General features: G+C 40.8%; 1 long non-coding RNA gene across 1 annotated transcript in view; it reads left to right on the forward strand.

Moving 5' to 3' along the window:
• The first annotated feature begins 3,990 nt into the window (after nucleotides 1-3,990).
• Nucleotides 3,991-27,463, forward strand: part of LOC140729339 (uncharacterized) — a 69,542-nt gene continuing 46,069 nt past the window's right edge. The window contains exon 1 of the long non-coding RNA XR_012099309.1: nucleotides 3,991-4,083. This is a non-coding gene — a long non-coding RNA (uncharacterized lncRNA). The remainder of the gene's footprint in view (nucleotides 4,084-27,463) is intronic.

The following is a 27,463-nucleotide window of genomic DNA, read 5'->3' on the forward strand; positions in this document are numbered from 1 at the left end:
TTGAAACAAATGTGAACATTGTATTTTCTTTGCCTGGCATTGACTCAACCTGCAAATTAACCTTTAAGGAATCCTTCACTAGGACTCCCAAATCCCAGCCATCACCCTCTGCTTATCATTGAGCCAGTTCTGAATACGTCTTGCTAGTACCCCCCTGAAACCCATGCAACCTAATCTTCCACATCCTCCTGCCATGCAGGACCTTGTCAAAGGCCTTACTAAAGTCTATGAAGGTATACACGGCCCTAACTTTATCTCTACCCTTCAGAAAAACTCTAAAAGCTTGTCAGACAGGACCTCTCCAGCACAAAACCATACTATTTATTCCTGATCTGGTCTTGATGATTCAAGTGATTCATTCCAGTAACCTTCCTACAACTGAGGTCAAGCTCACTGGCCCATCCTGTCCTTGCTATCTGTGGTGAACTACATATACCTGTCTGGACACGCCCCCTGATGACTGCTCCTGTGGCTCCTCCCACAGACCCCTGTATAAAGGTGATGGAGGTCTGAGCCCGGCCTCTCAGTCTCCAGGATGTAGTATGGTGGTCACTCACTGCTCGTTCCTTCTTCCAGTCAATAAAAGCCGATACCTCGCTTTTATGTCTCAGAGTGAGATATTGATGGTGCATCACTATCCTTATGCACCGAAGCATTCGGGCTCTCACGACCAGACTATAACAGTTTCTTCCCCCAAGCTATCAGACGCCTCAACACCCAGAGCCTGGACTGACACCTTACTGCCCTATTGTCCTGTTTATTATTTATTGTAATGCCTGCACTGTTTTGTGCACTTTATGCAGTCCTGGGTAGGTCTGTAGTCTAGTGTAGTTGTGTGTTGTTTTTTTCTCTGTGTTGTTTTTTACGTAGTTCAGTCTAGTTTTTGCACTGTCATGTAACACCATGGTCCTGAAAAATGTTGTCACATTTTTACTATGTACTGTACACAGCGGTTATGGTCGAAATGACAATAAAAGTGACTTGATTTGAATAATGGAAGAACATTAGTCTTCTGAACTTCACCGGTGGCTAACGATGAAGCCAATATCTCTACAAAGGCCTCTGCAATTTCTTCCTTGGCTTCTTGTCACATAGTGTTGGGGGGTGCACTTGATCAGGTCCTGGGAATAGACATATGCAAAGTTATGACATATATACACTCAGTGGTCTTTCTATTAGGTGGTCATTAATGCAGATATTTAATCAGTTAATTATGTGGCAGCTATTCAATGTATAAAAGCATGCAGACATGGTCAAGAGGTTCAGTTGTTGTTCAGACCAAACATCAGACTGAAGAAGTGATGTTGGTACCAGATGGTGTGGTTTGAGTATCTTGGAAACTGCTGATCTCCTGGGATTTTCATGCAGTCTCTAGAGTTTACAGAGAATGGTCTGAAAAATTTAAAAAAACATCCTGTGAGCAGTATTTCTGTGGGCAAAAATGCTTTGTTAATGAGAGAGGTCAGAGAAGATTGGCCAGACTGGTTCAAGCTGATTGGAAGGTGACTAACTCAAATGACCTTGCACTACAACAGTGGTGTGCAGAAGAGCATCTCAGAACGTACAGCACGTCGTACCTTGAAGTGGATGGGCTACAGCAGCAGAAGACCACATCGGATTTCATTCCTGTACCTACTGAGTATATATGCAAATATTAGTAGAAAGTAATATTTTTTTCCCATGACATTGTTGTCCAAGACCAGAAGGCATCAATTTAAGCTGAGACACAAGATGGGATCTGATTAAAAAAGTGTTCACTTGGAGGGTGGTTGCAATCTGGAAAGTATGGTGGCAGTTCTCAAAAGACTTAAGAACTGGATAAACACTTAAACTGCTGGGGCTCAAGTACTGGAATAGTTTAGATATGTATGTATTTTCTGATACTTGTTTTGTGCCCCAATTCTGGGACTGAGTGAAAACTGCCCATGACCGATCACATAAAATATTTTCAGTTTCCATAAAGCTTGTGTATATTTCAGATCACTTTGCTTTCTGTTTGAGAAATCATAAGTGTTTTGACTTTACTAACAGTTGGAAAATGTATGCCATTGCTTAAGGAGGCAATTTAGCAGCATCCATGAAAATCATTGTATTGGTAACTGATTAAATAGATCTAGTTTGGTTTATTTCTTTGGATTACATATGGCACATTTGGTCCACTTGCCCATTAGCTATGTCTCTTGAGTGGGAAGCTGTTCATTTGCAAATGGCCACAAATGCACTTTGCTCGCTAATTTGCATTGAGGAATAAATAGCAGGTTTTAAAATTTACTTTAGTATGAATTTGTATCAAAATCATAGGTATTTTATTTCCTTGATTGCTTTAACTTCTAGAACTAAAGTTTTTATGTAGTTCTACAGTTTGGACCGGTTCTAGTGGGTTTATGTACACATGATTTTAGAAATCAAACTGGATACATCTAATAATTTGAGTGATGTCTCTTCCTGGTCTTGTACATATCCTACAGATTACCCCCACTCCCCTGTAGGGGTCATTGCACTTTAGTTTGCTGAAGTTGCAAAGTGAGAGTATTTTTCTACTATCCACCTGTGTTCATTTTACATTGAGTGTAATGCTACTTTGTTGTAACTCAGGAAAATGCTGCAGAGACTAGGTTTATAATTTCTTTTCTTTTTCAATCTTTATTATTATTAATATCAACATAATAAGATTAATACATAGATAATGGGATTACAAACATACACATTTCAACTGAACATGAAAGAATACATAAGCAATAGTTACAATATAAATGAGTATTCCCAAATCATGGACGATACAAGTAACATATAAACAAAGCAAACCTAGGTATATCATAATATATATATTAAAAAAAACAAAAAAGAGAAAAAGAAAAAAAAATTATGCAAGAAAAACTAATCTAACAATCTAATAACTAATAAGGAAAAAAACGAAAAAAGAAAAAAGGGGAAAAAAAGAAAAAAACAGGGCTGTTTATAATATCTAACAAGAATACAAAATCATCAGTGTCGTCAACTCCGATCCTCTCAATATATATAAAGTCAAAACTGGAAAAACAAATAGGCTTGGAACAGGGTCACATTACATCATATGAAAATATTGAATAAATGGTCTCCATATCTTTTCAAATTTAATAGAAGTATCAAATACAACACTTCTAATTTTTTCTAAATTTAGACATAACATAGTTTGAGAAAACCAATGAAATACGGTAGGAGGATTAATTTCTTTCCAATTCAACAAAATAGATCTAGCCATTAATGTAAGAAATGCAATCATTCGACAAGCAGAAGAGGATAAATGGACTGAGTCCATCATTGGTAAACCAAAAATTGCAGTAATTGGATGAGGTTGTAAATCAATGTTCAATACCGTGGAAATAATATCAAAAATGTCTTTCCAATATTTTTAAAAAAGCGGACAAGACCAAAACATATGAGTTAAAGACGCTATCTCAGAATGACATCTGTCACAAATAGGATTTATATAGGAGGTTTATAATGTTTTTAACTGCTGTTCTAGCAGTCAGGAATTGGACTGGTTAGGATCAGACCAAACCATGACAAAAATACCACAAGATTTGCGCACAGAAATAAGTTGATATTTATATCAGAACGGGAGAAAATTGTGAATTTGAGGCATTTATGTACTTTAAATATTGAAGTATAAGTAGAGCAGTAGAATGTAATAATTTTAAGATAATCAGTGTTGTTAGAAATCTTGATTGAAGCTGACTTCCAAACTAATTAGTTGAATGCCTGTGAAACTGCTTTGCATTGTTTATTCTTTGTATCTCTTAATTTTCATTTCTTTTGATCTGTATGATATTTGCCATTGTTGATAAAGGACTGCTTGTTAAGATCATTCACCAGGGTCAAACTGGCTAATACAAAATAGAATCGAACCTGCAGATTTTGAAATTTTATCATTTTCTATCCAATTATCTTGCAGCGTCCACTTTTTCTATAGTTCTCAGCTTTTAACAGTGTCCAGGGTTGAACCATGCCACACTACGCCCATTTAAATATTTTATTGAAGTATGGGAACTGACTGGAAATGCCCATCCATCTAGACAGGATGTACTCATCACATTCTTTGAGGTATGGTCATTGTTCATCATACACTGAGATTCTCACAACCAAGTTATGTTGCTTTTCCATTGTTATTTGTCAACTGATAGGTACATCTTGTTAGCACAGATGCAGGACATTACTTTCTGCTACAAATAAGCTTTTATCTTTTTGAGACACTTATTACATTTTTGTTGAGCAGTCTCAAAATGTTTGTGAGTATTGTTCCTAAAGATTATGTTGTTTACAAACATTGCTTCACACAAAGCTGGGATGGTCAAATTCAAATTTTGTAGTGTAAGCATGCATAACTACAGGCACTCAAATTCAACTGTTTAAATGCTTTCTTATTTAGCTTACCACCCTACTTCGAATCAGTCCAATATCTTGTTATCCTATCTTATCTCCCTATTTACATTAGCTTCCTGTACTCCACCCAATAAGAGATAATTGGTGGATTAATTTGCCATTGTAAATAGATGCTGGCCTGTTTCTGTTGTGTATAACTTGAATCCTAATGCAGCATTTGAAAAAGAAAGTTAATATTTTACAGTTATTCATTTAAAATGTGCTTAATTTGAAGTGGACAAATCTAGTGGTTTTCTTTTAACGTAAGTAGTACAGTAGTATGGCTGATCCTGTGCCTCTTTATTTTGCTGTACGATCTTCTGGTTTCCTCATTTTTATACTGCTTAAAAAACCTACCTTGGCCTTGAATATGGCTGAACATCCACAGTTAGAGAACTGCAGCATCTCTGAAGTGGTTGACTCCTTTCTCCTGACTCTAAATCTCTAATTTTTGATTCTTCGATCACTGAAAGCTGTTGTCTATTTTTGAGTCTCCAAATCAAGCTGCTTGTTACCAGCCTCCATCTAATGACTGCATGATATTTTCTGTCACAGTAATTGGTCTTTATAGTATTTTCTGTCTTCTGGGATGATTAATGATTGTGAGTACAATGCATCATACTTGACATTGCCTTTCAGGGTTAATGATCATGGATTCTTCAAACTATATAAAGCAGAGTGTAGATTTCTAATTCCATTCTCTTCTATCGCCCCTCACTTTTTAAGCTCTGTTTCAGGGAATTAAAACCACCTGAAGTCCAGAGTGATGTCATAACCTTTGCATGACTGCATTGGGAAATGTGGAAAATCAAAGTCTGACACCAGCCATGTATATATTTGATGCATTAACATTTATATGTAGGTTATATTGTCATAGGAAACTTTCACTATTGATTTCCAAAGTTAGACAATAGAAAGTAGGTGCAGGAGTAGGCCATTCAGTCCTTCTAGCCAGCACCGCCAAGTTAAAATGTTAGCAGCCACATTTCTCTGTTACAGCTGTAGGAGGCATTTGGGTTTTCTATTTTAATCTGAGCAATGAGACATCATAGTCCTTATTGCTCTGCCTTGTGGTTTTGTATTATACTTCTGAAAATTGACAATTTTCAAGGACTAAAATATTGTTGCTCTAGGTAAGGTTTTAAATCAAACAAAATTGTTTTATAATATTCAATGTCAGAATGTCTTTGTTACCTTAGTTTATTTCTTTGTGAGTTAAATGGCTTTTGTTATTATTAGGCAGAAGTGTAATTCATTTAGCTGGTATTGGATTTTGAGGATTCAACAGCACTGTTTTCAGGTGAAGTATAGGAATTATTTTCAAGCTTCCAGAAATTCATGCTTAATATTTTCACAATAATTTGCAGGAAAACCTTGTCCAGGGTAAAAGAGTGTGAAGAAACAAGTTTATTTTTTGTTTTTTTTAATCTTGTCGGAACATGTTTCATATATCTTGCTTTTTAGAAATGATGAATCTAAGGGTGAATAAAGTCATTCACTTTTTAAACTTTTTTGTAAATAAACAGAACCTCCTGAAATAAGTTCTAAGTCTGTACTTTTGGCATATAAGGATTTTCATTATCAACTCCAGCAATGATTTGATTTGGCAAGTTATGTGGATTATAATTTTGAGTTTTTAAAAAAGATTATTTTGCAAAGAAATAGTCTCAAAGACAGTTTTGTTTTCTTGATTTATAGAATAATTCTTGAGAGATTTCAAGTGCACAGTTGGTTGAAAATGGCATCACATGTAGACAGGGTGGTGAAAAAGGCAATTGGCATGCTGAACTTTATCAGTAAAGTCAGTGTAGGAGTTGGGACGTTATGTTGCAGTTGTACAGGGTTTTCAGTGAGGCTGCACTTGGAGTCGTGTACAATTTTGATTATGGGAAAGATGGTTAAATTGGAAAGAGTGCAGAAAAGATTTGCGAGGATGTTGCCAGACTAGAGGGTCTGAGTTATAGGGGGAGATTGGCCAGGCTTCCTTGGAAAGTAGGGATGTGAGTGGTGTCCTTATGGGAAATGCTTAAAATTAAGAGGTAGATGGTAACAATCTTTTCGCTAGGGTAGGGGAGATCAAAACTAAGGAGCATATATTTAGGTGAGAAGGGAAAGATTTAAAAGGCAACCTTTTCATGCGGAGGTTGGTGTGTACATGGGCCGAGAAGTAATTAAGACAGTACAATAGTATTAGGAAGCGCTGGAAGGGTATACAGAAGGGCAGGGCTTTGAGGGATACATGTATGAAATTGGAACTAGCTGGGTGGGCACTGTGCTTAGCATTGACTTGTTGGGTCGAAGTGCCTGTATTCATGTTGTATTGCTCTATGACTAAAGCTAATGTCCTCCATAAAACCTGACAAATGGTGTCTCAACTGCAGAAAAATATTCCAAGTTGTTTCAGTGGACTGAGTGTGGAAGGCTGTCATAGATTAGAGCTTGTTAACTTGGAGTTTAAGTGGGATCTTAAAAGATGAGGGAAGGCAGTAAGGTTTTTGGGTCAAATAGGTTCATGCCACTAAAGGAGAGGAAAAAAGGGGATACTAAAGAGCTCATTTTCACTTATGCTTCCATTATATTTTCACCCATTTGTGGTCAGGATATGTGAAGGTCCTGAAAGCAAGAGGGTAGAATTATAAATGACTGTACAATAAATGTGGTTTGGTGGTGAAATTGCTGAAGATTATGGAGATGCTAGTTTGGAGATTCAGCTTCAGATTAAGTGGGAAGCCAAGGTGATGTATTATCCAGTTTAACTTGTGCTATTTACCAGTGAGGAGATGGAATTGACAGGAGTTTATTTTAAAAGCAAATATGGTTGAAGTTTAGCTCAATCGTGTGTGAATTTTTGACCATTTTATTGCAAGTGCATGCTGTGTCAGAGGAAGCGTTTATGGTATTTCAAAAGATCTTGCTATTTCTGAATAACCAATTGCTTGATAGTATGTATTTCACAGCTGTGCTAAAACAACTTGACTTATGAGCAGAAAAATGACATTTCTAGAAGCAGGTGACAACTAATTATTGTATTTTTCCTTTGTTTCTGAGCTGATCAGATGGAGGTGAGTGACATTAGAAGCACTGAAATCATAAATTGGACAGCTAGGAAAAATGATTTTTGACAATTGTAATTTAGCCATGCAGTATATCTCCACTTGAGAATTTTAGTAGGTAGTTACTGAGTGATGCCAGAACAAGATTGCGTAGTCAGCTTGCTGAGTGATGATTTTGGAAGCTCTGTCAGCTCTTTTCAGTTCTTTACAACTGGAGAATATTTGGTTTCTTGTACACTCCATGTCAGTAACTGGACAGCTAAGAACACACTTAGTCCTTTTAGTAACTTAACCATAATTCTTCATTTGTTGCATTAATCTTTGTATTATGCTGTTGAACTGTATCTATTACCTACTTGCCCATTTTACCTCCTGTAATTTCATTTACACGTGAGAGGGCTTTTTAGTTTCCTATCAGAAATGCTTATGTCTTGATTGTGCCATGTTCTATTTCTGGCATAAATCTATTTTAAATTGTAATTTTTATTTTAGTTTGTCGATTTTGTAGCCCATGAAAATCAGAAGTTTCATATTTATTTTGTGGAAACATTTGGTATGTTATGAAATAGTATTGTAACTATAGGTCTTGTGAGATACAATTTTAATGGAATTGCTTTTAACTAGAATTTCAATTGAAAATGTGAGTGGGAGAATTTTTCATGGATTTATCATGAAACACAACTGTAGGACAATTTGATTATTGAAATCAGATGTAGATTTTTTTTGAGTTAAAACAGTGATACTTCCTTTAATTTTCATTAGTTTGACCAGAACAATTTGAACAAAGAATCATACTTGTATAGAAATAGTGTTCATGATATTGGGCATGGTAGCAAGCTGAGACATCAGTTTCTTTACTTTTTTGTGCTATTTGCTTCTCACTACTATATTAATAGTCTTGTTGAGTAGGAAAGTGTGGTTGAGGTGTTGGGGTGCTTAGGGAGAGAAAGAAATGTTATGCTTCACTATCTCTGATGTAAAAAGACATGTAGCTTAAATTGTTTGCCAAATTGAAAATGTCAAATTTCTAATCTTAAGTAATATTTAGAAGCTTAAAATGGTAATATTTAATTTGCTTAATTTGGCTTGATCCTTGTCGGAAGATGATGCTAATCTTTGCAGTGACTTTGACTTTCCATGAGATATTCAATGGATCTGAGATTGTCTGATGTTACTACAGATTTAATATGATGCTGATAATTTGGATTCATGAATTGCTGCAGGGAGGGACATATTTGGTATAATTGAACAATGGCAAGGTCCTCTTTGAGCTACGAGGCGGGTAGACTGATCCATTTCAAACGGTATTCGTATCCCACAATGATAGATAAAACACAGGACCTGATCCTGGTCACATAATGTCTGGTAGCTAATGAGATGATTCTCTTAGTGCTGCATCTAAAAAGCACGATTGTCCGTAAGGAGTTGTTTGGAAATGATTTCCTAAGAGCGCCTTTTTTGGTATCTTTTGTACAAAATTAGCACATGGTCCACATGATCAAAAATATGACCAAGCTAACATGAAAAGTAGTTTCAGTCAAGTTAACAAAATGCTTTGGGTATACAAAGGTATTAAAGATATTCCTTTAATACATTTTGTTAACTTGACTGAACCTACTTTCAGTTCAAAGTTGCAAGTAAAATTACCTTGATATTCATTTTCCTGCGGGCATTTACAGGAAAATAAAGAAATGCAGTAGAATATATGAAAAACTACATAAACAAAGATCGGAAAATGGAAAAGTAGTTGCATTCAAGTTAACAAAATGCTTTAAGTTTTTAGAGTTCACTTGTCAGATTCATTAAAATCTCAGTGGAAATTTAATCTAATATCTCCTATTTCACTCCCATGTCATCTTGCCTTTTTATGGATAACTGGGTATATTTTCTATTTTTTTGAGGCACTTGGTACATCATCTAAACTCCCGCAATATTGGTATTAAGACGTGGAATGAATGAGATCCCAACCTTGATTATTATTTTATTTTGGCCTAATTTTCTATGTAATATAACAGTTCTTGATTATCACTTCTGAATTTCAAGCTGAAATTATAGTTTTTGTTTGCATCATTGTTTTATTCTTCAACTCAACTAAACTAGAGCAAGTGAACCTAATTTTACTGTAAATGCAAAATGCTGGAGGAATTAAGGAGTTCAGGCAGCATAAGCCCGATTAAGAAGTTGGGAGGGCAAGTGAGGGGGTGGGAGTACAAGATGGTACATGAATGTGACCATTTTATATTCTATGGAACCTCACCCTCTCACACTTGCTGTCTCGCCTGCCCCTCTCACTCAATTGGAGGATCTAGTTGTAGAGGGAGGTGCAGAGGCCTGGGTTCTGTAGCTTTTCAAAATGTTTTTGAATACTCCCACCAGTTGGTTGGCAAAGTTTTTCAGAACTTTACCAGGTACTCCATCCTGCTGCCTTGTGAGGGTTCACCCTCTCTAAAGGGGAAGAAGCTGTTCCTGAATCACTGTGTGTGTGCTTTCAGGCTTTTGTATCTCCTTATTGACAGTAACAGAAGAGGACATGGCCTGAGTGGTGGGGATCCTTAATGATGGACGCTGTCTTCCTAAGGCACCGCTCCTTGAAGATTTCTTGGATACTGTGGATCCTGATACCCATGATAGAGCTGACTAATTTTAAAGTTTCTACAACTTATTTTGATCTTGTGCAGTAGCTTCCAACCCCCCCCCCCCCACCCCCAATACCAGATGGCAACGTAGCCAGTCAGAATGCTCTCCGTGGTACATTTGTAGAAGTTTTCGAGTGTTTTAGTTGACAAGCCAAATCTCCTTAAACTCCTAATGAAATATAGTCGCTGTCTTGACTTCTTTACAGTTGCATCAATATCTTGAGTCCAGGTTAAGTCCTCAGAGATACTGACACCTAGGAACTTAAAATTGCTCTTTCTCTCCACTTCTGATCCCTCTGAGGATTGGTTTCTGTCCCTTGTGTTGCCTTTCCTGAAATCCCCAATCAGCTCTTTGGTCTTGCTGATGTTAAGTGCAAGGTTGTTGCTGCGATGTCACTCAACTAACTGGTGTATGTTGCTCCTGTACGCCCTTTCGTCACTATCTGAAATTCTACCATCAATGGTTGTATCATCAGAAATTTATAAATACTGTTAGAGCCACACAGTCAAGGGTGTGGAGAGAGTAGAGCAGTGGGCTAAGCACATATCCCTGTGGAGTGCCATTGTTTATTGTCAGTGAGGTGGAGATCTTATTTTCAATCTGCACAGATTGTGGACTTATGGTTAGGAAGTTGAGGATCCAGTTGCAGAGGGTGGTACAGAGACCTAGGTTCTGTAGCTTTTCGAAGTGTCTTTGAATACTCCTGCCAGTTGGTTGGCAAAGCGTTTCAGAGCCTTGGGTACTCCACTGAGTCCTGCTGCCTTGCAAGGGTTCACCCTTTGACAGCCTCTGAGACAGATCACAGGGTCATCGAATGCTGCAGGGATCCTCATAGCTTTGGTTTTATTCTACCTTTCAAAGCGAGTATAAAAGGAGCTTGTCTGGTAGTGAAGCATCACTGCCAGTCATGATGTTGGATTTTGCTTTATAGGAAGTAATGGCCTGCAAACCCTGCCAGAGTTGACGTGCATTTGATGTTGCCTCTAACCTCTACCGGAATTCTTGGCTCTTGAAATAGCCCTCTGCAAGTCATACCTGGTTTTCTAATACAGATCTGGATTGCCACACTTAAATGCCACAGATCTAGCCCTCAGCAGACTACAAACCTCTTGGTTCATCCATGGCTTTTGGTTTGAAATGTACAGCAAGTTTTCGCAGGCACGCACTCATCAACACAGGTTTTAATGAAGTCGGTGACAACTGTAGCGTACTCATCCAGGCTCAAAAATGACTTCCTAAACACAGTCCAGTCCACTTATTCAAAGCAGTCCTATAAGCACTCCTGTGCCTCCCTGGTCCACATCTTACTAGTCCTCAGTACTGCTGCTGCAGTCTTCTGTCTTTGCCTGTACTCAGGGAGTACAAGTGCAGCCAGAGGTGATCAGGCTTGCTAAAGTGTGGGATAGCATGGAAGACACTCTTGAACTTGGTGTAACAGTGGTCCAGTGTGTTATTTCCTTTGGTATTATAGAAGATTTGTTGTTAATTATTTATTGACTTTATCAAGCTGGCCTGGTTAAAATCATGATGAGGAAGGTATCGGAATGTGCTGTTTCTTGCCTGTTGATTACAGTGTTCAGTTCGTCTAGAGCCTGTTTGACATTAGCCTGAAGTGGAATGTACACCACTAACAAAAAGATCGCTGAAATCTCGTGGCAGGTAGAATGGCCGGCACTTAATTGTGAGGTGTTCTAGGTCCTGTGAGCTATATTAGGATATTGCCAACACATTAGTATGCCACAAGGAGTTGATCATGAGGCATACAACTCCACCCCTGCTTTTGAGAGACTTGACCAACCTACCTTGATGGTGTATTGTGAACCCGTCTATTTGAATTTTGCGTCTGGCACGGAAGGGGTTAACCAAGATTCTGTAAAACAAAGGATGCATGTGTTCCTAATTTCCCTGTGATATAGCACCTTAGCTCTAAGATCGTCAGTTTTATTTACCAGTGACTACGTTTGCCAGCAAGATTGGGAGTTGAAAACCTCTTTTTATTTTAGACACACCATCAGATCAGCACACTGACCCTTCTTTCGCTAGTGTCTTCTTAAAGGGGCAGTGTGCCAGCCACAGTCCAGACTATTTCCATTGCTTTTAAGCAGCGACAGATTGTTCAATCGCATTAGAACTTCACTGACTGTACACATCGTAAATTCAGTTATGGTTCTCAGCCGTAGGAGACTACAGGAGAATATTTGATGTTATCCATCATTCTCAATGAGACCTTTCAATGTTAGGGTTGTCCCTAATAGTGGCCTATAAAATTGAGGTGAACAATCGGGTAGCTAGTAAGAAATCTTTCCTCAAGGTGGGGGTGTCTAAGACTAGGTTAAAGGTGTGAATTAAATGTTTAGAGGGGTTCGAGGAAGACTTCCACCCAAAGATTAAAAGGACAGAAGATTGTGGAGGCAGGTAACCTCACAACTCTTAAGTAGTATCTGAAGAGCATTGTATCACTGAGGTATAGTAGACTACTAATTGATGAAAATGGCATTCATACAGACATACTTGATAGTCAATATAGACAAAGGACCAGTTTGAGTTGTATGACACTAGCTTTATGTGCATTTGTCCACGTATCAGTGTAATATTTGTAAATACAGAGATTTGCTTTGTCATATGTATACTGAAACATGCAGTGAAATGCATTGTTTGTGTCAACAACCAACACAGTCGGAGATGTGCTGGTGTCTGCCTGCAAGTGTTGCCATGCTTATGGCAGCAGCATAGCATACCCACAACTTACTAACCCTACCATGTATGTCTTTGGGGAAAATGGGAGGAAATCAAAGCACCCAGAGGAAACTCATGTAATCACAGACAGAACATACTGTTATAGCCAATAATTCCTAAACTACTTGAAAGAAAAACATGGGAGAGCCCAGGATAACTTGTGTATGTTTAGTTTTACTTAGTGAGGCGCACATCTGTGATGATGGTGGTGGAATGACTTATGCCATTCACGTACTCTTATGTTTAACCCATAACGAATTGCACTGGACAACAGATTTGGCTGCCTAAATACTTTTGGCTGTATCTTATGGATTTTGGGGTGCTGAAAATCACCATGAAACTTCCCTCTCACACATCAGTTTTTTTAAAAAAAAAATTGCCTATATTTGTTATTTAAATTCATTATTCAAGTTAATTAAAATGTTGCCCACAATGTAAGCTGAAAAGTTTTCTATCTTGTCCAGACATGCCTGGGCGTGCTTAGGCAGGACAGATTTTAGAAAGGTTGCAGAAACATTGCACATACACTGTTGTCTTGCATTGCGTTTACATGTATATTTGCAACCATGTTGATGTGCATATACGTGTACCATATTGTGTGTACTTATTATAATAAAGTAATTATATTTTCAGGAGTATTTGTGATAGTAAAATAATCTTGCAATATTACAACAGCTGTGATACTTCCTGTTGTGTCTGTAGCAAGTATACACTTGTCCAATCCCAAAGATTGAGCATGAATCCTCTTATTAAGAAAGCCTATAGGCTCTACTTTGGGTGTAAATTTGATGACCAAGAGAAAGCCTGGACTCCTTGTATTTGTTACAGGACATGCGCTGTTGATCTTAGAAGTTGACTCAGAGGTACTTGGATTCAATGCTGTTCCCAGTCCCGATGACATGGCGAGAGCAGAAGAATGCTACTTATGTCTGACCAATGTGTTTGGTTTCTCCACTAAAAAATAAATCCACTGAATACCCCAGTCTTCCTTCAGGCATGAGGCCTGTGCTATATGACGATAGTCTTCTAGTACTGAAGCCACCAGAGACATTGAGTCTAGAGGAGGCGGACGAAGATGTCATGATGCACAAGCCAAGAAAGGGAAACAACACTGATACAGATATTGAACCCTTTATGTCGAGTGAGACTCATCTGACAACTCACTCTGAGTTAAATGACCTTATCAGAGACTTGGGTTTGTCAAAAGCATAAACTGAATTACTGGGTTCAAGACTAGGATGGAATCTACTGTCACCAGGCAGAAAACCTTTCATGAAAGAGTTTGATATATGAGACAGATGTTTCTCAGAATAACTGATGCCAAGATTTAGGAAAGTATTTTTGTTGCTCCACAATTCAAGCAGGTCATCAATGACAGGCAATTCGAAGAATTTATCGTGGGACTGGAGAAAATCGCGAGGAAGGCATGCGAGGATGCTGTTGAAAATTTTCTTGGCAACAACAAGAGCACCAAGCTACATGCCCCTGGTTGACAACATGCTTCAAGCATACAAAACCAACACACAATCACTGAGGTTTCATTTTCTGTATTCTCATTTAGACTTCTTCCCTGCAAATCTTGCCGCTTGTCAGAGACAAGCAAGCTGAAAGGTTTCTCCAGGACACTGGAGACTCCAGACATGGAGAAATGGTATCAGGGCAACTGAAATCCATCAGTGCTGGCTGATTGTTGGACACTTAAGAAGCTTCAGTCACTGAGTATAAACGAAAATCGTTGACGAAGCGTTTTTAGCTTGGTTGAACGATTGCAAAGCATCAGCACTGTTATGCAGTTAAGTACATTATATTCAATAAAAGTTAATTTCTTACTTCTCCAAATTCTTGCATGATACAAGTAGTCTGAAATTATATTTGTGTTCAGCTTCAAGTGGTCTGTTAGAACCAAAAAAAATTCTGAGCAAGAAACACTTTCTAAAAACATTGCTGACCAGTGTAAGTGGGCAATGAATACTTCAAACAATATATTTACCATATCCCTCAAATATTACTAAAATATGAAATACACAACGTAGCTATAAATACCCTGCTTAGCTATAAACTCCAACTCAACTTACACTGCTGTATATAATGCAACTACTATATGGACATCCATATACAGTAGCATAGTAAATTTTAGACTGTCCCATTCAAGCCTAAAGATTTTAGAACATAAGACCATGAGATAGGAGCAGAATTAGGCTATTTGGCCCATTGAGTCTGCTCTGCCATTTCATCATGACAGATCTATTTTCCCTCTCAACCCCATTCTCCTGCCTTCTGCTCATAGACGTTCATGCCCTGACTAATCAAAAACCTGTCAACCTCTACTTTAAATACACCCAATTATCTGGCCTCCACAGCTGCCATTGGCAACAACTTCCACAGATTTTCCACCTTCTGGCTAAAATTCCTCCTCATCGCCGCTCTAAATGGGCATTTCTCTTTTATGAGACTGTATCCTCTTGTCCAAGACTACCCACTATAGGAACTATTCTCCATATCCACTCTATCTAGACCTTTCGTCATTTGATAGGTTTCAGTGACATTCTCTCCCTCATTCCTCTAAATTCCAACGAGTACAGTCCCAGAGCCATCAAATGTTCCTCATAAGATAACCCTTTCATTCCTGGAATCATTCTGATGAACATCCTCAGAACCATCTCCAATGTCAGCACCTCCCTTCTTAGATAATGGGCTCAAAATACTCCCAATTGAGGCCTCACCAGTACCTTACAAAGCCTCAGCATTACATCCTTGCTTTTATATTCTAGTTCTCTTGAAACAAATGCTAACATTGCATTTGTCTTCCTCACTACTGACTCAACCTGCAAGTTAACCTGTAGGGAATCCTGCACAAGGACTCTGGTCCCTTTGCACTTATGAGTTGTTAAATTTTCTGCCTGATTAGAAAATGCTTTTATTTTTTCTACCACTTTGCATGACCATACACTTCCCTACATTGTATCCAATCTTCCTGTTCTTTACCCATTCTCTTAATCTGTCCTGGTACGTCGACTGTACGTTTTTCTACAGATGCTGTCTGGCTTGCTGGGTTCCTTCAGCATTTTGTGTGTGTTGCTTGGATTTCCAGCATCTGCAAATTTTCTTTTGTAAGTACTTCTATAGCCTCCTTGCTTCCTCAACACTACCTTTCCCTCCACCAATCTTTGTATTGTCTGCAACTTAGCCCCAAAACCATCAATTCTGTCATCCGAATCATTGACATACAATGTAAAAAGAAACTGTTCCAACACTGACCCCTGTGGAACACCACTAGTCAATGGCAGTCAACCAGAAAAGGCTCCTTTTATTCCCACTCTTCAGCTCCTGCCAATCAGCCAACCCTCTATCCACGGTAGTATCTTTCCTATAATATCATGGGCACTTATCTTGTTAAGCAGCCTCAAGTGCAGCACCATGTCAAAGGCCTTCTGAAAATCCAAGTACACAAAAACACTTAATTTCCTTTGACTATCCTGGTTGTTATTTCTTCAAAGAATTACAACAGATTTGTCAGGCAAGACTTTACTTCAAACAATCCATGCTGACTAGGCATATTTTTTATCATGTGCCTCCAAGTACCCCGAAACCTCAACTCCAACATCTTCCCCAGCACTGAGGTCAGGCTAACTGGCATTATAATTTCCCTTCTCCCTCCTTCCTTCTTGAAGAGTGGAGTAATATTTGCAATGTACAGAACTCTGGAACTATGCCAGAATCTATTGATTCTTGAAAGATCATTACTAATGCCTTCACTGTCTCTTTACCTACCTCTTTCTGAACCCTGAGGTATACTCCATCTGAACCAGGTGACTCACCTACCTTCAGACCTTTCAGCTTCCCAAGCACATTCTCCCTAGTAACAGCAATTGCACTCACCTTCTGCTATTCTCAAACTTCCAGTATACTGCTAGTGTCTTCCACAGTGATTAGTGATGACTGATGCAAAATACTTATTTAGTTTGTCTGCCATTTCCTTGACCCCCTCTCTATCTCTCCAGAGTCATTTTCCAGAGGTCTTGTCTCTCTTTTACTCTTCATATATCTGAACAAACTTTTGGCATCCTCTTTGATATTATTGGCTAACTTACATATTTCTTTTCCCTCTTTATGCCTATTATAGCTGTCTTCTGTTGGCTTTAAAAAGCTTCACAATCCTCTATGTTCCCACTAATTTTTTTCCCTATTATATGCCCTCTTTTTTCCTTTTATTATGTTTTTGACTTCCCTTGTCAGGCATGCCTTTGGAATACTACTTCCTTAGGATGTATCTATCTGGGTCTTATGAATTTCTTCCAGAAGCTCCAGCCGTTGTTGTTCTGCCACCGTCCTTTTAGTGTCCCCTTGCAATCAACTTCAGTCAGCTTCTCTGTCATGTCTCTAAAATGTTACTTTACTCCACTGTAATATTGACACATCTGACTTTGGCCTCTCTCTTTCAAATTGCATGGTAAATTCTATCATGATTCCTGTCTCCTAAGGGTTCCTTTACCTTAAGCTCCCTAATCAAATCTGGTTAATTACACAGCACTCAATCTAAATGTGCCTTTTCACCAGTGGGCTCAACCATTAGAGGTTCTAAAAAGCCATCTCTTAGGCATTCTAGAAATTGTCTCTCAGGATTTAGCACCAACCTGATTTTCCCAATCTACCTACATATTGAAGTCCTCCATGACTATTGTAACATTTTCCTTTTGTCATGCATGTTCTATTTTCTGCTGTAATTTGTGGCTCACATCAGAATCAGGTTTATTATCACCAACATGTGATGTGAAATTTGTTAACTTAGCAACAGCAGCTTAATGCGATACATTATCTAGCAGAGAGAGAATAATAAATAAAATAAAACATAATAGCAAATAAATAAGTAAATCAATTATGTATATTGAATAGATTTTTTAAAAATGTGCAAAAACAGAAATACTGTACCTGGCTACTGTTTGGAGGCCTGCATATAACTCCCATCAGAGTCCTTTTTTCTTAACTCTACCTGCAAGAATTCTACATCTTCTGATCTTATTGCACCTCTTTCAAAGGTACATTTAATACCAAAGAGATGTATACAATATACATCCTGAAATACTTTTTCTTCGTAACCATCCACGAAAACAGAGGTGCCCCCAAAGAATGGACGACAGTTAAATGTTAAAACCCCAACCTCCCCTCCCAGCTCCTCTCCCTCTTGTGCGTAAGCAGCAGCAAGCAACAATCCCCCTTCCCACCCGCCATCACCCCCACCGGCAAAAAAAAAAAAGCATTGACACCCGCCATTGAGCACTCAAGCGTGAGCAAGGCAACAGCAAAGGCACAGACTTGCAGTACTCCAAAGACTACATTGTTCACCCGGCATTTGATCTACCACAGGCGCTCTCTCTCCCTAATAAGGGAGAAAGAGATGTCTCAGTTTCACAGCGAGAGGGGAGACATAACAAACAACTTGCTGGTTTATGATGTTAAAAGTCCGTTGCATTGCTTTATCCGAGCTCTGTGCCCAAAGATCTTGGGTCTCTGGGCACACAGCCAGATATCTTCTGTCTCCAACGACACACTGATCCTCTGCAGAGGCACCAACCTCAAGTTTCCCTCCTGTCTCCAGAGCCATGAGATCCCAGGCCTCCGAAAGCAAGCGGAGCTGTTAGGCCGAGCCCCTGGCGTGCTGAACAATGGCTAGTTGTGAAGCGCTGAGAGGGGTCCCATTCCTGCAAAAAACCGTAGTCAGCATGTAACTCTGGGTCAGGGTCTTCAAAGGAACTCTGAAAGGGAAATATAGAGATATTGAAGATGGAAATAGAGCTGTTTCTGAAGCTGCAAGCAAAGGTGTCGCCATTAGGCACCATTAACCTGCCTGAGCTTCACCTTTTCAGGATTTCTAAGGATTTGATTTCATTTATTAGCAACAGAGCCACTCTATCCCCTCTGCCGACCCGCTTGTCCTTTCAATACTTCATGTATCCTTGGATGTTAAACTCCCAACTACAATCTTCTTCTATCCAAGACTCAGTGATTCCCATAACATCATACGTAGCAGTCTCAAGCTGTGCTACAAGATCTACCTCATTCCGACTATTGCGTGAATTCAAACATAACATCTTCAGTCCTGTATGTGTCACCTTTTCAATTTTTGTCCCCATCTTACATTGCAACTGATCCCATGGACTACAATTTTGCTTTATCATCTGCCTGTTCTTCCTGACGTCTCACAGCACGTTGCATCTAATTGTATACTAACTGCCCCATTTTCAGCTCTATCACTCTGGTTCCCACCCCCCCCCCCCCGCCCACAGTCAAATTAGTTTCAACCCTCCCCAACAGCTCTAGCAAAAGTGCCCATAATGGTATTGGTTCCCCTTATGTTCAGGTGGAACCCATCCCTTTTGTACAGGTCATACCTTCCGCAGAACAAATCCCAATGATTCAGAAATCTGAACATAACATCAAGAGTAGGAGTAGGCCATCTGGCCCATCAAACCTGTTCCGCCATTCAATAAGATCTTTTGCTGATCTGACCATGGACTCATCTCCACCTACCTGCCTTTTCCCCATAACTCTTAATTCCTCTACTATGCAAAAATCTATCCAAACTTGTTTTAAATTTACTGAGGTAGCCTCTACTGCTTCATTGGGCAGAGAATTCCACAGATTCACCATTCTCTGGGACAAGCAATTCCTTCTCATCTCTGTCCTAAATTTACATCCCCCAACCTTGAAGCTATGCCCCTAGTTCTAGTCTCACCTACCGGTGGAAACAACTTCACTGCCTCTATCTGATATATTCCTTTCATAATTTTATATGTTTCTATAAAATCTCCTCTAATCCTTTCTAATTCCAGTGAGTACAGTCCCAGGTGACTCAATCTTCTCATAGTCTAACCCCCTCATCTCTGGAATCAACCTAATGAACCTCCTCTGCACCGCCTCCAAGCCAGTATATCCTTCCTCCAGTAAGGAGACCAGAACAGCACACAGTACCCCAGATGTGGCGTCACAAGTACCCTATACAGTTGCAGCATAACCTCCCTGTTGTTAAGTTCAATCCCTCTAGCAATGAAGGCCAACATTCCATTTGCCTTCTTGATAGGCTGCTGCACCTGCAAACCAGCCTTTTGTGATTCATGCAGAAGCACTCCCAAGTCCTTATGCACAGCAGCAAGCTGCAATCTTTTACCATTTAAATAATAATCTGATTTTCCATTTTTTCTTCCTAAGTGGATGACCTTGCATTTACCAACATTGTACTCCATCTGTCAGACTCTTGCTCACTCACTTAATCTATCTATATCTCTCTGAAGACTCTCTGTATCCTCTGCACAATTTGCTTTTCCACTCAATTTAGTGTCATCAGCAAACTTAGATACACTGCACTCAGCCCACTTTTCCAGATCATTAATGTATATCATGAAGGGATGAGGCAAGAACTAGCAAGAGTAAATTGGAAACAGATGTTCAAGGGTGCAAGCACAGAAGTAATGTGGAGGAAGTTTAGGGACCACTTGTGCTGGGTTCAGGATAGGTTTGTCCCACTGAGACGAGGAAAAAATGGTAGGAAAAGGGAACAGTGGCTGATGAACCATGTGAGGCAACTTGTCAAGAGAAAGAAGGAAGCATATGTTAGATATAAAAAGCAGGAGGGGCTCATGAGAAATATAGGGTAGCCAGGAAGGAGCTTAAGAAAGGACTTAGGAGAGCTCAAAGGGGACATGAGAAGGTCTTGGAATGTAGGATTAAGGAGAACCCCAAGGCGTTCTATGCGTATGTGAGGAACAGAAGGATGACAAGAATGAAGGTGGGGCCACTAAAGGATAAAGAAGGCAACATGTGCCTGGAGGTGGAGGAGGTTGGGGAGGTCCTAAATGAATACTTTGCTTCAGTATTCACAAGTGACAAAGACCTTGATCAGGGTGAGGTTGAAATAGAACAGGCCTGTGTGATGGAAAATGTGGAGATTAAGGGAGAAGTAGTGTTGGATCTTCTTAAAAACATTTAAGATTGATAAGTCCCCAGGGCCTGATGTGATGTACCCCAATGAGAAGTGAGAGAAGAGATTGCTGGAGCAGCAGCTATGATCTTTGAATCCTCTTTGGCTGCAGGGAAGGTGCCAATGGATTGGAGAATGGCAAATGTAGTTCCCTTGTTTAAAAAAGATAATAGGGAGAATCCTGGGAACTATAGACTGGTGAGTCTTACGTCGGTGGTCTGCAAATTATTGGAAAGGATTCTTAAGGAAAGGATCTAAGCATTTGGAGAAGTACAGTCTACTCAAGGATAATCAGCATGGCTTTGTGAAGGGAAGGTCGTGCCTCACGAGCCTAATTGAGTTTTTTGAAGAGGTGACAAAAGGAATTGATGAGGATAGGGCAGTAGATGTGGTCTACTTGGATTTTAGCAAGGCATTTGACAAGGTACCCCATGAGAGACTCATCCAGAAAGTCGTGAGGCATTGGATCAATGGAACCTTGGCTGTTTGGTTAAAAAATTGGCTTACAGGAAGAAAGATGAGGGTAGTAGTGGAAGGGAAGTATTCCGCCTGGAGGTTGGTGACTAGTGGAGTGCCGCAAGGATCTGTCCTGGGACCACTGCTCTTTGTGATTTTTATAAATGACCTGGATGAAGAGGCGGAAAGATGGGTGAGTAAGTTTACGGATGACACGAAAATTGGAGGAGTTGTGAATGGAGCTGTAGGTTGTCGAAGGTTTCAAGAGGATATAGACAGGATGCCGAGTTGGGCAGAAAAGTGGCAGATGGAGTTCAATCCGAAAGTATGAGGTGATGCATTTTGGAAGGACAAACCAGAAGGCTGAGCACAGGGTTAATGGTCAGTTACTTAAGAGTGTGGATGAACAGAGGGACCTTGGGGTTCAAATCCATACATCCCTCGAGATCGCTGCACGGGTTGATAGGGTAGTTAAGAAGGCCTATGGGACGCTAGGCTTCATTAACGGGGGATTGAGTTCAAGTGTAGAGAGGTCATGTTGCAACTCTACAAATCTCTGGTGCGACCGCACTTATAGAGTATTGTGTTCAGTTCTGGTCACCTCATTATAGGAAGGATGTAGAAGCTATGGAGAGGGTGTAGAGGAGATTTACCAGGATGTTGCCTGGTTTGGAAAACAAGTCTTATGAGGCAAGGTTAGCAGAGCTGGGACTTTTCTCTTTGGTCGTAGAAGGATGAGAGGGGACTTGATAGAGGTCTACAAGATTATGAGAGGTATAGATAGGGTGAATAGTCAGTACCTGTTTCCCAGGGCACGAATACAAACACCAGAGGGCATATGTACAAAGTTAAGGGAGGGAAGTTTAGGGGAGACATCAGGGGTAAGTTTTTACACAGAGGGTTGTGGGTGCCTAGAATGACTTGCTAGGATGGTGGTGGAGGCTAAAACATTAGGGGTATTTAAGAGCCTCTTGGACAGGCACATGGATGAAAGAAAAATAGAGGGTTATGGGGTAGTGTGGGTTTAGTACTTTTTTTAAGGAATATATGGGTCGGCACAACATCGAGGGCTAAGGGCCTGTACTGTGCTGTAGTATTCTAGTGTCATGTCCAGTCCCTATACATCTCCATTCCCATCAGGAAGGCCTCAAAGCTCTCTGTTTCTTTCTGGACGCCAAACCCAACCAGTTCCCCTCTACCACTGCTCTCCTCCGCCTAGCGGATCTTGTCCTCACTCTAAATAATTTCTCCTTTGGCTCCTCCACTTCCCTCAAACAAAAGGTGTAGCCATGGGCACTCGCATGGGTTGCTTGTCCTCTTCCTCCAAAGGAAAGGGCTACCTTTCCTCCACTGTCAACACTGCCTTCAACTGCAACTCTTCCATTTCACGCTCGCCTGCTCTCACCCCATTCTCCCGTGCCCCCCCAAACCAGTGAAAGGGTTCCTCTTGTCCTCACCTACCATTCCACCAGCCTCCGCGTCCAGCACAAAATTCTCTGCAGCTTCTGCCATCTCCAATGTGATCCCATCACCAAGCACATCTTTCCCTTACCCTCACTTTCTGCTTTCTGCAGGGATCTCTCCCTATGCGACTCCCTTGTCCATTCATCCCTCCCCAAGCAGAGCAAGTGCTACACCTGCCCCTACATTTCCTTCCTGATTTCCATTCAGGGCCTCAAACGATCCTTCCAGGTGAAGCGACACTTCACCTGTGAGTCTGTTGGGTTCAAATGCTGTATGCTCCTAGTATGGCCTCCTTTATATCAGTGCAATGAGATGTAGGTAGGGAGACCATTTCACCAATCACCTATGCTCTGTCTGCTAGAAAAAGCAGGATCTTCCAGAGCCCACCCATTTTAGTTCCACTTCTCATTCCCACTCCGATATGCCTGTCCATGGTCTTCTCCACTGATGTGATGAGACACGGTTAGGTTGGAGGAACAACACCTCATGTTCTGTCTGGTAGCTTTCAATCTGATAGCATGAATATTGATCTCTTAAACTTCTGGTAATGTCTGTACCCATCTCTTTTTCCCTCTCTCACCTTATCTCCTTGCCCTGCCCATCACCTCCCTCTGGTACTCCTCCCTCCTTTCTTCCATAACCTTCTGTCCTCTTCCATCAGACTGTCCCTTCTCCAGCCCTGTATCTCTTTCACCAATCAACTTCCCAGCTCTTGACTTCGTCCCTCCCCTTCCTGGTTTCACCTATCACCTTGCGTTTCTCTCTCCCCTTCTCTCTTTCCCTCCTCCCCCATCTTTTAAATCTACTCAGGTTTTTTTTTTCCAGTCCTGCTGAATGATCTCAGCCTGAAATGTTGACTGGATGCTACCTGGTCTGCTGAGTTCCTCCAGCATCTTGTGTGTGTTCCAGCATCTGCAGATTTTCTCTTGTTTGTGATCATGAACGGTTACAGACCCAGTACTGACCCCTGTGGCAAGCCGCTCACCACTCACTGATTGCCAACCAGAGAAACACCCATGTACCCCAATTCTCCGTTTTCTATAGGTTAATCAATTCTCTATACATGTTAATACATCACCCCCCAACTCTTGTCTTATGGATAAATCTTTTATGTGGCACCTTATCAAATACCTTCTGGAAATCCATGTAAGTAACATCCCTCTATCCACTGCATTTATTATATCCTCAAAGAACTCCAGTAAGTTTGTCAAACAGGACATGCCTTTGCTGAATCCATGCTGCATCTGCCTGATGGATCGACAGACGCCTTGCTATTTCTTCCTTAATGATAGCTTCAAGCATTTTCCCAACTACAGATGTTAAACTAATTGAGCATAAAAAGAGAGCATAAAATTTTGGCATATAGTTACATCCTTTTTTTGAACAGTGGTGTGACATTCACCTTCCAATCTGCCAGGATCTACTCAGAGTCCAGAGAATTTGGAAAATTATCACCAAAGCCTCAACTATAACCTCTGTTATTTTTCTCAGTACCCTGGGATGAATTACATCAGGACCAGGCCCACAAGTTTGCTCAGCACTGCCTCCTTAGTGATAGCTATTGTATCAAGGTCCTCACCTCCCATCGCATCCATAATAACTCTTTTCAGTATGTTAGACGTGTCCACCACCATGAAAACTGACACAAAATAGCCATTCAAAGCGTCAGCTATTTCCTCATTACCCAATTTCAACCCCACTTCTTGTCCTCCAAGGGACCTACGTTCACTGTGGCCACCCTTTCCTGCTTTATATAATTATAAAAACTTATGATCCATTTTTATATTTTGTAATATATCTTTTCATAATATATCTTCCCTTTCTTTATTGCTCGCTTAGTGGTTCTTTGTTGCTTTTTAAAGTTTCCACAATCTTCTAGTTTCCCACTACTCTTGGCAACTTTGTACGCATAGCTTTTAGTTTGATGCCTTCTTTATTTCCTTAGTTATCCATGTCTGGCTCTCCCTACCCTTATTGTCCTTTTAACTGAAATATACTCTTGTTGAGCACCATTAAAAATCTCTTTGGAAGTCTTGCACTGTTCCTCACTAGTCCCACTATATATCTGTGTTCCCAGTCTACCCTATCCAATTTCTCCTTCATCCTGTTGTCTCCCTTGTTTAGGCATAATACACTGGTTTCAGATCGAACTAAAGATAAAGCTCTGCCCCCTGCACCAGTTCCTCAGCCGCGTATTCATCTGCCAAATCATCCAATTCTTATTCTCATTGGCGGGTGACACTGGGAACTATCCAGCGATTACTACCCCGCAGTTCCTGCTTTTCAGCTTTTTACTTAACTCCCTAAATTCTTTTCAGGACCTCCTCCCTTTTCCTACCTATGTCATTGGTACCAATATGAACCAAGACTGCTCACCCTCTCCCTTTAGAATGCCATGGACTCGATCTGAGATGTCCCTGGTTCCGGCACCTGGGAAGCAATATGCCTTCTGGGTGTCTCTTTCATGCCAATGGAACCTCATGCCTACTCCTCTAACTATGGAATTCCTTATCATTACTGCTGTCCTCTTCTCTCCCCTTCCCTTCTGAGCCATAGTGCTAGACTCAGTGCCAGAGACCTGGTCACTACAGCTTCCCCTGGTAGGTCAAACCACCCCCCCCCCCCCCCCCCCCCCCCCCCCCCACCAAACAGAATCTAAAACCATATTACTAGTTATTGAGGGGAATGGCTACAGGGGTATTTTGCACTGGCTACCCATTTCTTCCTCTCCTGACAGTCACCCAGGTAGCTGCCTCCTGCAATAGAATATTCCTGTAGCTCCTACCTATCACCACCTCAATTTTCCATATGAGCTAAAGGTCATTGAGCAGCAGCTTGGTGCACCTGGTGCAGATGTGGTTTTCTAGGAAGCTGGATTTCTCCCAGAACTCCCACATCTCACACAAAGAATGTAACACAGTCCCTGGAGCCATTTTCACTGACTAACTGATGAATGAATAATCAGTAACTTACCTCGCCAAAGCCTCTCCGCTCTAACTCTGATCTATTCCAACAATCCAATCACCGTGGAGGATTTCTTACTCTTGTGGGATAACATCTTTCCTGACAAGGGGGTCACTCTGCTGGGTAGGAGAGACTTGTGGCAGTGAAATCTCGGGGTCTAAGGTCTCGTCCATGGAGGTTGTAGGAGTGGACTCTGGGACTGCAGGAAGCGGTTCTGACAGCTCTGGACACATTTTATCTGTAACAATTGACTACTGTCCTCATCTAATTCATGTGTCATCTCTGATCACATCAAATGCAATCCCCACCATGTAGGAGGATTGTCCAATTCTGTCCGTAATGTTTCGGAGTACCCAATTTTGATCACCTCTGTAGGCTTTTGCCAGGGCTGCTTGTCCAGGGGTGAAACATCTAACCTAGTTTGAGGAGCCCTCCATTTGCCTCAGCTGTTACTCCTGCATACTCCTGAGATTGAGTTTGAGGAGACCCAAGTGTGAATGCAAGGGATGACCCAGGAACAGCATAACTGGTGAGTTGGTTGTGGTATGTGCTGTACTGCAATTTGCAAGGAAGAAATTGGCCAGCTTTTAATTCGTGTGTTCTGCTGACATTACTCACAGTACTTTCTTTTGACTGGACAAACCTTTCCGCCAAGCCATTTGTAGTTGGGTGGTATGGTGCAGATGTAATATGCCTTATCCATTCATGTTCAGGAATGACAAACTATTCCGCAACAAACTGGTCCATTGTCACTGACTAAGTGTTCTGGAACACCAGTCCTTGAAAAGAGGCTTCTCACCACATTAACAGGGTGCAAGGCTGTAGTGGATGGTATTGGGAGCACTTTTGGCCACTTTGTAGCTGCATCCATCCACTACTACCAAAAAAATTTGTGTCTGGGAATGGTCTGGCAAAATCCACATCAATCCTCTGCCAAGGCAATGCAGACCAATGCTTAGAGAGGTGCTGTTCTTGGCATCTTCTGGATGTTTTAGCATCCCAAACGTTCAAGTTTTGAGCCAACACTTTGATTTTGACTATGCCTAGATGACCAGCAAGGAGCTCCTTCAACACTTTAACTTTCAACTTGGATGGTACAACTCTCAAACTCCACATAAGACTTCAGGAGAGCACGGAGTTACCACTCTCTGCTGAACATCTCTACATCTCCTAGGAGATCATTAAGAGCACCAAATTTATTGGTGTTCACCTGGCGGAGAGTCTCATCTGGTCCCTCAACACCAGCTCCATAGCCAAGAAAGCCCAGCAGCATCTCTACTTTCTGCGAAGGCTGAGAAAAGTCCTTCTCCCACCCCCGCCCCCCCCCCCCATCCTCATCACGTTTTATAGAGGATGTATCGAGAGTATCCTGAGCAGCTGCATTACTGCCTGGTTCAGAAATTGCACCCTCAGATCGTAAGACCCTGTAGCGGATAGTGAGGTCAGCCGAAGGGATCATCGAGGTCTCTCTTCCCGCCATTACGGATGTTTACACCATACGCTGCACCCGCAAAGCTAACAGCATTGTGAAGGACCCCATGCACCCCTCATACAAACTCTTCTCCCTCCTGCCATCTGGCAAAAGGTACCGAAGCATTCGGGCTCTCACGACCAGGCTGTGTAACAGTTTCTTGCCCCAAGCCATTAGACTCCTCAATTCCCAGAGTCTAGTCTAGTCTTGTCTATCTGTCTGTCTCTCTCGCTCTCTCTCCCTCTCCCCCTTTCTTTCTCTCTCCCCCTCTCACTCTCTCACACCCCTACCTCCACTCCACTCCCT

Source organism: Hemitrygon akajei, chromosome 6 (assembly GCF_048418815.1).
Source record: "Hemitrygon akajei chromosome 6, sHemAka1.3, whole genome shotgun sequence".
In the NCBI taxonomy this organism is placed as follows: Eukaryota; Metazoa; Chordata; class Chondrichthyes; order Myliobatiformes; family Dasyatidae; genus Hemitrygon; species Hemitrygon akajei.